This window comes from Crocuta crocuta, unplaced genomic scaffold (genome assembly GCF_008692635.1).
Source record: "Crocuta crocuta isolate KB4526 unplaced genomic scaffold, BGI_CrCroc_1.0 scaffold1, whole genome shotgun sequence".
Lineage (NCBI taxonomy): Eukaryota > Metazoa > Chordata > Mammalia > Carnivora > Hyaenidae > Crocuta > Crocuta crocuta.
In genome coordinates, this window is record NW_027527930.1 from 2,873,999 (window position 1) to 2,886,761 (window position 12,763).

Genomic DNA, 12,763 nt, shown 5'->3' on the forward strand with positions numbered 1-12,763 from the left:
AACAATGGTTTTTCATGGAAAAAAAAAAAGGAAATGCAGAATCATCTGAATAGACTTTTCCAAATCACAAATCCCTGTTTCCACTCTCTGACATTTTTTTTATTCTTATAATCTCCATTTCGTGTCACAATGGAGGTGGGCTGCATGACCAAGTGATGTCACCTCATCCTCTTACATTCCCTGCTCTCTCTGTTGCCCCTTCTAAGACAAGTACACTCAATGAATCCTTAAAATTAAAAACATTCTCCTGCTACTAACGCAGGATAGACAGTGGAATAAACAACGTCTAGGTTTAGTGACACAAATTGTGCTGAAATTTAGAAAAAAATTCTAAACCTACCTTGAAAGTTGATGACAATTTTGACAACTTATTTCTCCTTCATCATAAAGTCAAGTATCTGACTATCTCTTAGAATTTATTCACGTTAAGAACTAATGTTTCATGAAGAGGCAGGAGTATCACGTGTAGAGTCCCAAGAATCAACTTCTGTCAGTGAAGACAAAATGAGAAGCGAGGGTCTAAATGAAATCCAAAGGGAATAGTGAGTTAAAACTCCATGTAACCAAAGACAATTAAAATTGTCCCTGGCCTTACTATAATGAGGCTTTCACGGGGTAGATACGCACTTCCTGATCTAAGGTACTTCTAGCTTTTAATATCTGTGATTCTGTGCAAATGAGTGACCAACATGGATTCATGCAATGTTCTATCAATCTCATATTTTGGGCCTACGAACACAGAGAAATGCAAAGCTTCCATAGTTTCCTTTTATTCTCTATTCAGAGCAATAAAGTGCATTATGTTTTTTTCAGAGATAAAAATTAGAACAGCATGTCCCAAAAGGTTCTCCATTAAACACTAAAACACTAGTATGAATAAATGCTACACATATACACACTTCCATGGTAAAATAAGTTTGGGATATATTATGTATCCCTTAGATATGCTAAATACTCATAACATATTATATTAATAACTGTAATAAATCCTATAGTAAAGAAATGTGTTTCCCAAATCTTTTCCACAGTCATTTGACCACCAAAATCTTTTCAATATTTTATCTATAATGGATCACATGTTAGGAAAATCTATAATAAAACTATTAGGCTTTAGTAGTAGCAGAGATACAGGTTACTTTCTATTTTACCAAAGGTCATCATTCAAAACCCTCTACTTGGTAGGAACACCAATCAAATTACTTATGGAATTAAGTTAGAATATTTACACAAATTTCAGTGAAAATATAGATATATTTTTAAAGCCTGAGTTCAGTCTAGTTTATGCATTCCACCTGTATAAAACAATTGTGTTTTGGTGCGCCTGGGTGGCTTAGTTGGTTAAGTGTCCGACTTTCGCTTAGGTCATGATCTCGCGGTTTGTGGGTTCGAGCCCCACGTCGGGCTCTGTGCTGACTGCCAGCTCAGAGCCTGGAGCCTGTTTCAGTCTGTGACTCCCTCTCTCTCTGACCCTCCCCTGCTCACGCTGTCTCTCTCTCTCTCTCTCCTAGAAATAAATAAAACATTAAAAAAAAATTGTGTTTTGTATTCTCTCAAGGTTAGTGAAAGTTCTGAAGAGCATTTTAAACTACCTAAACAACTAAGTCCTAAGCTGTTAAGAGGACATTTTGCAAAATCTCAACGAGCTGCCGGAAATCCATGTGGTCACCATGGTCGGCCTGAACCCCTCAGAGGCCACCATCCCCAAAGCCCACACGGTCCACCACCCAGAGCTGTATCACCACCTGAGAACACTGTAAATCTTCAAGCATCATCAGCCCCTTCTAGTGCTGCTCCAACTCTAATTTCCACCACCGCCCCCGCGGCTGCCGTCACCTCTGCTTCGGCTGCCTCTGCCGGAAAAACCGCAGGCCCCACGTCCAACACCCCCCAACCTGAAGACATCACCCCACATGTTGAAGACATCACCCCCCAACATGAAGACAACACCCCCCAACCTGAAGACATCACCCCACATGTTGAAGACATCACCCCCCAACATGAAGACAACACCCCCCAACCTGAAGACATCACCCCACATGTTGAAGACATCACCCCCCAACATGAAGACAACACCCCCCAACCTGAAGACATTACCAATGCCCCTGCGGCTGGCACTATCACTGCCCCAGTAGCTAACGCTACTACTGTCAACCAGCAACAAGAGCTTCAGTAAATTCCACAACAGTCCGAGATTACAAAGGTAGCAAACCAAGATAAACAACACTTTCCAAAACATTTTCTAACTAAATGAGTAACTTTAAGATGTGTCTAAATAAAGAACAGGTGGTTTTTCCCACATGAAAGAAAGAAAGAAAGAAAGAAAGAAAGAAAGAAAGAAAGAAAGAAAGAAAGAAAGAAAGAAAGAAAAAAGAAATATAGTGTTTAACTTTGCCATATGGATTAGAAAATCTTAATACTTTTTATTTCAAAAACTAAATTTGGTCTCCTTGAGTTGATAGGTTATATGTATATACCCAATGCTAACAGATTCCTACTAAAGAAAGAAAGATTTTGAAAGTTCACTTATCCATATGTATTTTGACCTTCTGTTTCCAGGTTAAAATGTGTTTTATTTCCCTGAAATAATCACTTATAATTAGGGTCTTTGTAAATAAAAGTTAGTGTATACTTCAAAGCTTATTAAGTTCCACAAACTGTGTACTTGACATAGAGAATGCTCCCTCCTCCTTTCACGACCTACCAACTCTAATAAGGTAAAAAAAAAAAAAAAAAAAGGAATATTTTAGCAAACATTATAATTAGCCTTGAAAATGGAAACATAAACTAAATCACACATAAAAAAGCTCTCTTGTGGGGCGCCTGGGTGGCTTAGTCGGTTAAGCGTCCGACTTTCGCTTAGGTCATGATCTCGCGGTTCGTGGGTTCAAGCCCCGCGTCGGGCTCTGTGCTGACTGCCAGCTCAGAGCCTGGAGCCTGTTTGAGTCTGTGACTCCCTCTCTCTCTGACCCTCCCCTGCTCACGTTGTCTCTCTCTCTCTCTCTCTCTCCTAGAAATAAATTTAAAAAAAAAAAAACTTTAAAAAAAAGAAAGCTCTCTTGCTATAATCTCTTGCTATATTTACTGAAACATACACATCATGATATAACATGATCCTTAAGAAATATTGAAGAAATTGGTAAATATCATATATTGCTCCTATTTCTGAATATAGGTGCTCCTAATTACAAATATAAATGAGAAGTATCCTTCTTATATGACATAAAAATAATAATCATAGATACCAACTGCAGAACACTTAGAATAGTTACTGTGCTGCTACTGCACTAAATAGTCCTTATACTGACTCCCATTTAATACTCATAGCAACCCTGTAAAGCTAATACCATTGTGTCCTTTTTAGAGATGAGGAAATTGAAGCTATGAGAATTTATAGGACTTTCCAAAGACCACAGAGTATAAATGGCAGATTAGTCTTCAAACTCATATCCATTTAACTCCGAAGTTCCAGCTTCTAATGTTCTTCCCAACATTCAGCTATTTTAAAACAACTAGATGAAGCTAGACAGTATTATGCTAAGTGAAATAAGTCAGTCAAAGAAAGTCAAATACCATATGATTTCATTCATATGTGGACAAAAGAACAAAGGGGAGAAAAAAGAAAAAGAGGCAAACAAGAAAAAGTCATAACTATAGAGATCAAACTGATGGTTAGCGGTAGAAAAGTGATAGGTGAAATAGGTGATAGGGATTGAGTAGTGCACTTGTGGTGAGCACTGGGTGTTGTATGGAATTGTTGAGTCACTCTATTGTACACCTGAAGCTTATACTACACTATATGTTAAATAACTGGGATTTAAATAAAAACTTTAAAAAAACAATTGGAGAAGAAAGAGCTTATACACTTTTAATTAATGGCTCATGGTGTTTTGTTTTGTTTTTACAGATTCTGAAAAATACTGAATATTGATATATTGTGATCACCTTCTCTCACCATTTCAATTTTAACAACAATTCGGGAAAAGAAACAAAAATAAAGGGATGTGGGTTCTTACTACTTCTTTAGTCTCGCTATACTGTACAGATTTCCAAAGATAATTAGATGTATGCATTTGATCACGTGTGTGTTGGTCTCCTCTTTATTTCTCAGTCGAGTGACAGGAGTATTACCACTCCACTCTTTCAGATAGATCTATAATACACAAAGTATATGTTTAGAAAAAACTGTAAATATTACATAGACAAAAAATATTCAAAAAGCATAAAAAGAACAAGTTGAATTTCTACAGATTTACAGATATTCTTTTTCTGAATATCTGAAACACTATCCCTTCATCTAAAGAAGTATTTTCTCCAATTCAACTGACACTTTGTACGATCCATGAATCTTTTTCTTTTTTTTTTTTTCTTGAGAGAGAGAGAGAGAAAGTACAGGGGAAGGACAGAGAGAGAGGGAAATAGAGAATCCCAAGCAGGATCCATGCTGTCAGCACAGAGCCCGGCTCAAGCTCATGAACTGTGAGATCATAAACTGACCTGAAACCAAGGATTAGACACTGACCCCACTGAACCACCCAGGCACTCCTCCATTTCACCCAAACATGTATTAGATCAATTTCTAGTTGACAAATTAATTCATCCAAGTGATTTAGTAAAATTTACCTATACATGGATCAGGGAACAGAAGAATACAAACAAGTAACTCAATCACTTATTCTTCAAAGGTTCAAGTGGCAAAGATAGAAATAAAACAATGAACTCTAAACTGTATAAGGAATATATAGTAAATATTATGTGCAAAGGTACAAACAATAATAAGCAAACAGGGGAGGAGATATTTATTCCCCTTCAGGAAAACACCATGGAAAACCTACAATGGATAAGCTATTATAAGAGACACAGATAATCACAAAATTTTGGTATTGAAGGGTTGAAAGTGACTCCCTAGCTAAGGAGACACAATCCAGTCCTGAAGGAGTAGAAAGTAAAGGTCAAACTGTACATAACTATGATGAGGGCCATAAAGAAATGATCCTCAAAATGTAGTATGGCATCTCACTAAGACTGCTTTTTAACTTTCATGAAGAAATGAAAAGTGAAGAAATGCTTTCAACAGGCACCAAAAAAAAGTGTAGTAGCCTCACTACCGGATAAAAATAGAGCAAATGCATGGAGGTAAGAGAGGAAATAGCATTCATATCCATGCCCTCCAAACATTTAATAAGTGAACACAATATGCCAGGCCTGTGAGTCTAGGAACACAAAGATGGTTAAGATACATACCACACTGTCAAGTTGCTCCTAATCCACCAAACAGAAGTTGTCCATGATTATAGGACATACCTAAAAAAATAGATATCATAATGGAAAGTGATTATCATACTACCAAGGAGCAAAATTAGGAGTTTGGATTAATTCTGAAGAAGAGAGAATCAATAAAGGTTTTGCCACAGAAAATTACTATAAAAAATGTCTATAGAAAATATAACTTATAAAAAATAAAAAACATTTGATTTCTTACATGTGCCAAACTCTAAGAACTTGATGTACAACTAAAACCATAAGCCTATATAATAATAATATTGACACTTACGTGGGGCACCTGGGTGGCTTAGTCGGTTAAGCCTCCGACTTTCGCTTAGGTCATGATCTCGCGGTTCGTGGGTTCGAGCCCCGCATCGGGCTCTGTGCTGACTGCCAGCTCAGAGCCTGGAGCCTATTTCAGAGTCTGTCACTCCCTCTCTCTCTGACCCTCCCCTGCTCACGCTGTCTCTCTCTCTCCTAGAAATAAATAAAACATTAAAAAAAATTTAAAAAAAAAAATATTGACACTTACGAATAGGGAAACTGAGGGGCATAGAGGTTAATCAGATACCCAAGAACACATAGTAGCTAAATGAAGAGCAGGCATTCAAACCTAACTAGTCTAGCCCATGCTCTTCACTTCTGCCAAAAATGTCTAGGGCATCTGGAATGAAGAAATAAATTGGGAATCTATTGTTATGGGCCAGTCAGCTTTGTGTTCTGTTTATTCTAAAGTCTTATAAGGGAAAGTTTCATTCAACTAGGACCGTGCAAACTCCACATTAATGTAATTCATAGTATCTTTATCATCAGCAATAGTTTAGAGCACATTTCTTTTTAATCACAAGTTTTTCTATATATTTATTATTATACAATGAAAGCAAGAGGAGAGAAAGGAGGAGGGGCAGCCGAAGGGGGACAGAACTAGAGAGAGAGAAGGAGGAGGAGGAGGAGGAGGAGTCATAAAGACAGAATCATAAGAGAAACAACTATTTAGACCAGGAGGAAGAAAAGCAAGGAGAGTCGACAGAAAAGGAGAAATCAGAGGTGAGAGAACTAAAAAACTCCTCATAAAATCTGAGAATGGAAAAATATTTAAGAATATTTAAGCACTTTTTAAAAAATTATTTTAGGGGCGCCTGGGTGGCTTAGTCGGTTAAGCGTCCAACTTTCACTTAGGTCATGATCTCGCGGTTCGTGGGTTCGAGCCCCGCGTCGGGCTCTGTGCTGCCAGCTCAGAGCCTGGAGTCTGTTTCAGAGTCTGTGACTCCCTCTCTCTCTGACCCTCCCCTGCTCACGCTGTCTCTCTCTCTCTCTCTCCTAGAAATAAATAAAACATTTAAAAAATTTAAAAAAAATTATTTTAGAGAGTGAGAGAGCACATGCACGTTTATGAGAGAGAGAGAGAGAGAGAGAGAGGTGGGGGAGCGCCAGGGAAAGAGAATACTGAGCAGGCTCCATGCCCAGTGTGGAGTCCAACAAACGGCTCTATCCCATGACCTTGGGGTCATGACCTGAGCCAAAAGCAAGAGTCCAATGCTCAACCAAGTGAGCCGCCCAGGTACCCCTAAACACCTCTCTTAAAAGGCAGAGAAGGAAAGAGAAAAGAAAAAAAAAAAAGAGAAGTATAAGGAGCATATGAACAACAAAATATTTAGAAATGAGCCTCAATGCTGTCCAAATTATAAAAATTTAAGAGGTAAAAAGTGAGTAAGCAACAAAAGAGGCTTTACATTAAAAAGAGCAAAAGAAGGGAGCCTGGGTTGCTCAGTAGGTTAAGTGTATGACTTCAACTCAGGTCATTATCTCACAGTTCATGGTTCCAGCCTCACACTGGGCTCTTTGCTGTCAGCTCAGAACCCTCTTTGATCCTCTGTCCCCCTCTATCTCTGCCCCTTCCCCACTGATTCTCTCTGTCTCAAACTAAATCACAAATAATAAAAAGAAATGATAAAAAGAGATAAGCTGATAGCTTGAAAAAGTAATCCAATCAAGACCATAATTTTGTATTTGGAAAGATGAATTAGGAATTATATCCAGTTGAAAATGAGAAATTGAATGTCTAATTTTAAAAGATGGTAATTAATAAAATTGCATCCCAGAGAAAGCAGAAGGTGTTGGGTTTTCTAAGAAGAAATCAGCTTTTTTGAAAATTTGTATTTAAATTCTAGTTAGTTAACATACAGTGTAATTTTCATTTCAGGAATAGAATTTAGTGATTCACAACTTAGGTATAACACCTAGTGCTCATCACATTTAGTCTCCCCCACCACCTCTCCTACAGCAACCTTCAGTTTGTTCTCTATAGTTAAAAGGCTTTTATGGTTTGCTCCCCTCTATTTTTTTTCTCCCTGCCCTTATGTTCATCTGTTTGATTCTTAAACTCCACATATGAGTAAAAGCATATGGCATTTGTCTTTCTCTGACTGACTTATTTTCCTTAGCATAATGCACTCTACCTCCATCCACATCATTGCAAATGGCAAGATTTCATTCTTTTTGGTGGCTGAGTAATATTCCATTTTATAAATGGAATATATATTTATATATATATATTCCATTTTATACACACACACACACACACACACACCACATCTTCTTTATCCATTCATTAGTCAATGGCTGTTTGTGCTCTTTCCATAATAGGGCTATCATTGATAATGCTGCTATAAACTCTGGGGTTTATGTGCCCTTTTGAATCAGTATTTTTGTATACTTTGGGTAAATACATAGTAGTGCAATTGCTGGATCATACCGTACAAATGATGAAGGACACTGTATCATAATAAAGAGATCTATCCAACAAGAAGATCTAACAAATGTAAATATTTATACTTCCAACATGAAATCAGCTTAATATATATATCAATATAACAAACAGTTAATAAAGAAGCTCATTGATAACAATATAATAATAGTATGGGATTTTAGCACCCCACTTACAGCAATGGACAAATCATTTAAGCAGAAAATCAACAAGACAACAATGGCTTTTAATGACACGCTGAACCAGATGGATTTAACAGATATATTCAGAACAATTCATCCTAAGGCAGCAAAATACACATCCTTTTTGAGTGTACAGAAATCAGTCCAGAATAGATCATAAACTGGGTTACAAACCAGGCCTGAACAAATACAAAATGAAGGAGACCATACCATACCATGCATATTTTCAGACCACAAGAAAAAATTTGGAAAGACCACGAATACATGGAAGTTAATGGACATCTTAATAAGGAATGAATGGGTTAACCAGGTAATTAAAGAAGAATTAAAAAAAAAAAACATGAAAGCAAATGAAAATAAAAACACAATCCAAAACTTTGAAATTCAACAAAAGTGGTCATAAGAGGGAAGTATATAGCAATATAGGCCCATCTCAAAAGCAGGAAAGGCCTGAAACACACAACCTAACCTTACACCTAAAGAAGCTGGAAAAGGGACAGCAAATAAAGCCTAGCCAGCAGAACAAGGGAAATAATAAAGATTAGAGCAAAAATAAATGATACAGAAACAAACAAAAAAAACAGCAGCAGCAACAACAACAAGAACAACAAACAGTAGAACAGATTAAGAGCTGGTTCTTTAAAAGATTTAACAAAATTGATAAATCCCTAGCCAGACTTACCAAAAATAAGAGAGAAAGGACCAAAGTAAATAAAACCACGAACGAAGAGGACAGATTACAACCAACATCGCAGAAGTACAATTATAAGATAATATTATGAGAAATTACATGCCAACAAACTGGGCAATTTGGAAGAAATTGATAAATTCCTAGAAACAAATAAAGTAATAAAACTGAAACAGGAATAGAAAATATGAACAGACCCATAAACAGCAAAGAAATTGAAACAGTAACCAAAAATCTCCCAACAAACAAAAGCCCAGGGCCAAATGGCTTCCCAGGAAAATTCTACTAGACATTTGAAGAAGAGTTAAGACCTATTCTTCTCAACCTGTTCCAAAAAATAGAAATGCAAGGAAAACTTCCAAACTCATTCTACACGGCCAGAATTACCTTGATTGCCAAACCAAAGACCCCACTAAAAAGGAGAATTACAGGTCAATATTTCTGATGAATATGGGTGCAAAAATTCTCAACAAGATAACAGGAAATCAAATCAACAGCACATTAAAAGAATTATTGGGGTACCTGGGTGGCTCAGTTGGTTAAGCATCTGACTTCTGCTCAGGTCAAGATCCCGCAGTTTGTGAGTTCATGCACCACATTGGGCTCTGTGCTGACAGCTCAGAGCCTGGAGTCTGCTTCAGATTCTTTGTCTCCCTCTCTTGGCTCCTCCCCTACTCATGCTCTGTCTCTCTCTCTCAAAAATAAATAAACATTAAAAAATTAATAAAAAAAATAATTCTTCACCATGATCAAGTAGGATTTATTCCTGGGCTGCAAGAGCAGTTCAATACTAACAAATCAGGGGCACCTTGTTGGCTAGGTCGGTTAAGCGTCTGACTTTGGCTCAGGCCATGATCTCATGGTTCGTGGGTTTGAACCCTATGTTGGGCTCTGTGCTGATAGTTCAGAGCCTGGAGCCTGCTTCTGACTCTGTGTCTCTCTCTCTCTCTCTGCCCCTCCCCCCCTGCTCATGCTGTCTCTCTCTCCCTCAAAAGTAAATAAACATAAAAATTATATTAAAAAAGTTAACAAAAAATATTCACAAATCAAACAACGTAATACATCATATTAATAAAAGAAAGGATAAGAACCATATGAGCCTCTCAATAGATGCAGAAGCAGGATTTGACAAAATACAGCATCCATTCTTGATAAAAACCCTCAACAAACTAGGGATAGAAGGAACATACCTCAACATCATAAAGACCATATACAAAAGACCCACAACTGATATCATCCTCAATGGGTAAACTGCTTCTTTGCAAGAAACAAATGTACTCTCTTGAGTGGAAGCTAGTGATTTTTCCTCAACCTTTAAACACAGGAAAATGAGGCAGATGTATCGTTCTCTTAGCTGCAACCTCCCAACTGTGGTAGAGGGCTGGTACTAGTGTTCCTAATCATTTCCTTCCACCTCCCTTATAAAAAGAGGATTTTACATTTTCACTCATTGCCGTAAGGCTTGCAGGGCATCTCTCCTTCTCTGTAGAATATACCTCCCTATTTCATTATCAGGTTTGGCCCTATGACCTGCTTTGGCTGCTGAAATGTGAACTCAAGTCACAGTAGGCAAATTAAAAACAGGAATTCCATCACATCTGCTCTGTTGCAGTTTTCCTTTATACTCAAGAGCTACATGTCCTAAATAGAAACTGTTTCTTCAACCTGGTCCTGGAATGGGAAGATACAGTGAATCTGAAGAAGCATTCTGCCAACAGTTGCCAACACTTGACATGAAAGAAATATTTATTTTTGTGAGACATTAAGATTTTGGTGGTGGTGGTTGTCACTGCAGTAAATAGGCCAACTAGCATAGAGATCACTACTCTTTCAATCTTCTAAAAGCTTGTTCCCAATTAAATGGAACCTATGCCATTTATCCAGTCTTCCTTCTTCACTTCTTTATTCCTGCTCTCAGTCAAGCTCTTAGCCACCACTCTCACTCTGCAGAAATTCAGACCCAGTGCCACCATAGCTCTGGGAAGTGTCACAGTTCACACTGATCATCCACTAAAATCCAGGTTGCTCCATTCTTTGATCTCTTCTTCTTTTTTTAATCTCCTCATCTTGAATGCTCTTTACTTCCCTCCAGTTACACAAGTAACCTGTATCATCACCTTGATATAGCACCCATAAAGTCATATATGAAGACCGACATGATCAAAATATCTTTGATCAAAACTTCCCATTTTCCCAGATATTTCACTCAGTTATTCTCACTAAATCAGCTCTTTAAACTCTTTAAACTCTCCAGTTTCTGGACATTTACCATCTTCCCAGAGTCCCCTCTTCAACTTTCTTTTATATCCAGCTTAGATTTTTATAGTCCATCAATTTAAACAATAGCTTGCAAATATCTTGAACTTTCTTATTTTTTTCTAATAGCTCTCTCATCTGATATTATCCCATTATTTGATTAATAGAAATAATTACTTCCTCTGCATGTATACAAAATCTACTTGGTGCTTCTCAGGAAAAATATACAACTTTAGAGAAAAATAACACTAAAATTTGAGGTCTCCAAGCTCAAAGGGGTCCTCAGATCTGCCTCACTTTCCTACAGTTTCCCTAGTTTTCTTCTCCAGTTCTCCGTTTTGTCTATTGCAAATATCCTCCATGTAACAGATCTATAAACTCAAACCCATCTCACTTTCACTTGAAATATTCTTGACAATACCTACTCATTTTTTTCATGGCAGAAGCTCCATCTGTTGTTATCTTTTCAGGGTTCCCTAGAAGCCCTGTTTTTGCTATTTACCCTTACTACTGTTATTTCCTCCAGCCTAGGTTCAGTGTTAACTATGTACATCCCATTCTCATTTTCATTGCCTTGGCTCACATGTCTCTACTGTCCTGAAATAGCCTTCTGATTCTCTGCATGTGTCTTAGTCAAGTTGAACATTCTTGGCTGAATTATCAGCTTTTTCCTATTTTTTAAGTAATTTTACCTAATTCATGAGCATTAGCCTTGACACTGTTCTCTCCTTCACCTCCCAACACCCATAGTCCATAAAAAAGACCTCTTGATTACATCCCTTCAAAATCTCTTGACCCTGCCCATTTCTCTGTAGTCCAATTGGCCACATTCCCTAGGCCATCTGGTCAGCTGTAACAGCTTTCTAGCAGGTCTTTCTTCCACCGGTTTCACATCTCACTCTCCACTCTATATATAGCTCTAATGCTTAGAGTAGGCAAAATAAAAAATACCTCTTAAAGAACTAAATCTGAATATGTCAGTTAGGTGCTGAAATCAGGAGCTATTCTTCATCTAGAAATGTGGTTCTCTACTGGGAGTGATTTTGTTCCCAAGAGGACATTTGGCAATGTCTAGAACATTTTTAGCCATTATAACTGGAAGAATATTACTGGGTAGAATCCAGAGATACACAATACAGTCCTCCACAACAAAGAATTATCTGGCCCAAAATGTCAAGTGTCTAGATTAAGAACCCCTATTGTAAGCCAAAACATGGAAAGAGCCTACGTGTCCATTAAAGGACAAATGGATCAAGAAGATGTGGTTTATCTATACGATGGAATACTACATGGCAATGAGAAAGAATGAAATCTGGCCATGCGTAGCAACATGCATGGACCTTGAGGGTGTTATGCTGAGCGAAATAAGTCAGGCAGAGAAGGACAAATACCATATGTTTTCATGTATAGGAGGATTAGGAGGAACTTAACAGAGGACCCTGGGGGAGAAGAAGGTGGAAAATAGTGGGGGAAAGGGAGAGAGGCAAACCATGAGAGACTCTTGAATGCTGAGAACAAACTGAGGACTGATGGGTGTGTGGGGGGGAGGGGGGAAATGGACATGGAGGAGGGCACTTGTGGGGATGAGCACTGGGTGTTATATGGAAA

At 37.8% G+C, this 12,763-nt stretch overlaps 1 long non-coding RNA gene across 1 annotated transcript; it reads right to left on the reverse strand.

The window, feature by feature from the left end:
- Positions 1-349: 349 nt before the first annotated feature.
- LOC144220742 (uncharacterized) lies at positions 350-5,719 on the reverse strand. Its single transcript, XR_013331845.1, has 3 exons — positions 5,552-5,719; positions 5,242-5,301; positions 350-519 (listed from the first exon to the last, which is right to left on the reverse strand). It is a non-coding gene; the product is annotated as an uncharacterized LOC144220742 (long non-coding RNA).
- Between the last annotated feature and the right edge of the window lie 7,044 nt (positions 5,720-12,763).